This window comes from Oncorhynchus nerka, linkage group LG2 (genome assembly GCF_034236695.1).
Source record: "Oncorhynchus nerka isolate Pitt River linkage group LG2, Oner_Uvic_2.0, whole genome shotgun sequence".
Taxonomy (NCBI): domain Eukaryota; kingdom Metazoa; phylum Chordata; class Actinopteri; order Salmoniformes; family Salmonidae; genus Oncorhynchus; species Oncorhynchus nerka.
In genome coordinates this window covers 7,554,509-7,557,183 of record NC_088397.1, presented here as the reverse complement: position 1 = coordinate 7,557,183, position 2,675 = coordinate 7,554,509, and positions in this window count along the sequence as shown.

The window sequence follows — 2,675 nt, the reverse complement described above, 5'->3', positions numbered from 1 at the left end:
CATCTATGGTAGAGATACTTATGTCTCCTCTTTCATCTGTCTGGTGTTACTGGTCCTCAAGTGTGGAACAAAAGGGGGGGTAGTTGTCATTCAACACATCCATCAGTGCTGCTGTGAACCCCTCCCAGCAGAGACATGCCAAATGATGCCATTTCAATGTTTGAGCTGATTTGTGTACCACCTGATTTGCTAGGGCTGATTTTACTGCAGAGCCCAGGTTGACATCAGGGGGTTCAAAGAGCTGTCAGTCAAGGCCAGCTCATGAATATAAAGCTCCCTGCCCACTTTGCCTGTCTTTTCAAACTTCCTGATAGTTAGCCGGGAAGAAAAATTGACTTGAGCATTTTAATCCCCAAAATAGTAGTGTAAACCACAGGCCATACAGGGTAACAGTACTGCAGTGTAAACCACAGGCCATACAGGGTAACAGTACTGTAGTGTAAACCACAGGCCATACAGGGTAACAGTACTGTAGTGTAAACCAGGCCATACAGGGTAACAGTACTGTAGTGTAAACCACAGGTCATACAGGGTAACAGTACTGTAGTGTAAACCAGGCCATACAGGGTAACAGTACTGTAGTGTAAACCACAGGTCATACAGGGTAACAGTACTGTAGTGTAAACCAGGCCATACAGGGTAACAGTACTGTAGTGTAAACCAGGTCATACAGGGTAACAGTACTGTAGTGTAAACCAGGTCATACAGGGTAACAGTACATCTGGTGTCTCAGTTCTGTAGTGTAAAACGGGCCATACAGGGTAACAGTACTGTAGTGTAAAGCAGGCCATACAGGGTAACAGTACTGTAGTGTAAACCACAGGCCATACAGGGTAACAGTACTGTAGTGTAAACCACAGGCCATACAGGGTGACAGTACTGTATTGTAAACCAGGTCATACAGGGTAACTACTGTAGTGTAAACCAGGCCATACAGGGTAACAGTACTGTAGTGTAAACCAGGCCATACAGGGTAACAGTACTGTAGTGTAAACCAGGCCATACAGGGTAACAGTACTGTAGTGTAAACCAGGCCATACAGGGTAGTAGTACATCTGGTGTCTCAGTTCTGTAGTGTAAACCGGGCCATACAGGGTAACAGTACTGTAGTGTAAACCAGGCCATACAGGGTAACAGTACTGTAGTGTAAACCAGGCCATACAGGGTAACAGTACTGTAGTGTAAACCAGGCCATACAGGGTAACAGTACTGTAGTGTAAACCAGGTCATACAGGGTAACAGTACATCTGGTGTCTCAGTTCTGTAGTGTAAAACGGGCCATACAGGGTAACAGTACTGTAGTGTAAAGCAGGCCATACAGGGTAACAGTACTGTAGTGTAAACCACAGGCCATACAGGGTAACAGTACTGTAGTGTAAACCACAGGCCATACAGGGTGACAGTACTGTATTGTAAACCAGGTCATACAGGGTAACAGTACTGTAGTGTAAACCAGGCCATACAGGGTAACAGTACTGTAGTGTAAACCAGGCCATACAGGGTAACAGTACTGTAGTGTAAACCAGGCCATACAGGGTAACAGTACTGTAGTGTAAACCAGGCCATACAGGTAGTAGTACATCTGGTGTCTCAGTTCTGTAGTGTAAACCGGGCCATACAGGGTAACAGTACTGTAGTGTAAACCAGGCCATACAGGGTAACAGTACTGTAGTGTAAACCAGGCCATACAGGGTAACAGTACTGTAGTGTAAACCAGGCCATACAGGGTCACAGTACTGTAGTGTAAACCAGGCCATACAGGGTAGTAGTACATCTGGTGTCTCAGTTCTGTAGTGTAAACCGGGCCATACAGGGTAACAGTACTGTAGTGTAAACCAGGCCATACAGGGTAAAAGTACTGTAGTGTAAACCACAGGCCATACAGGGTAACAGTACTGTAGTGTAAACCAGGCCATACAGGGTAACAGTACTGTAGTGTAAACCAGGCCATACAGGGTAACAGTACTGTAGTGTAAACCAGGCCATACAGGGTAACAGTACTGTAGTGTAAACCAGGCCATACAGGGTAACAGTACTGTAGTGTAAACCAGGCCATACAGGGTAAAAGTACTGTAGTGTAAACCACAGGCCACAGGGTAGGGTAACAGTACAGGGTAACAGTACTGTAGTGTAAACCAGGCCATACAGGGTAACAGTACTGTAAACCAGGCCATACAGGGTAACAGTACTGTAGTGTAAACCAGGCCATACAGGGTAACAGTACTGTAGTGTAAACCACAGGCCATACAGGGTAACAGTACTGTAGTGTAAACCCAGGCCATACAGGGTGACAGTACTGTAGTGTAAACCAGGCCATACAGGGTAACAGTACTGTAGTGTAAACCAGGCCATACAGGGTAACAGTACTGTAGTGTAAACCACAGGCCATACAGGGTAACAGTACTGTAGTGTAAACAGGGCCATACAGGGTAAAAGTACTGTAGTGTAAACCAGGCCATACAGGGTAACAAGTACTGTAGTGTAAACCAGGTCATACAGGGTGACAGTACTGTAGTGTAAACCAGGCCATACAGGGTGACAGTACTGTAGTGTAAACCAGGTAATACAGGGTAACAGTACTGTAGTGTAAACCAGGGTAACAGTACTGTAGTGTAAACCCAGGTCATACAGGGTAACAGTACTGGTGTAAAACAGCCATACAGGGTAACAGTACT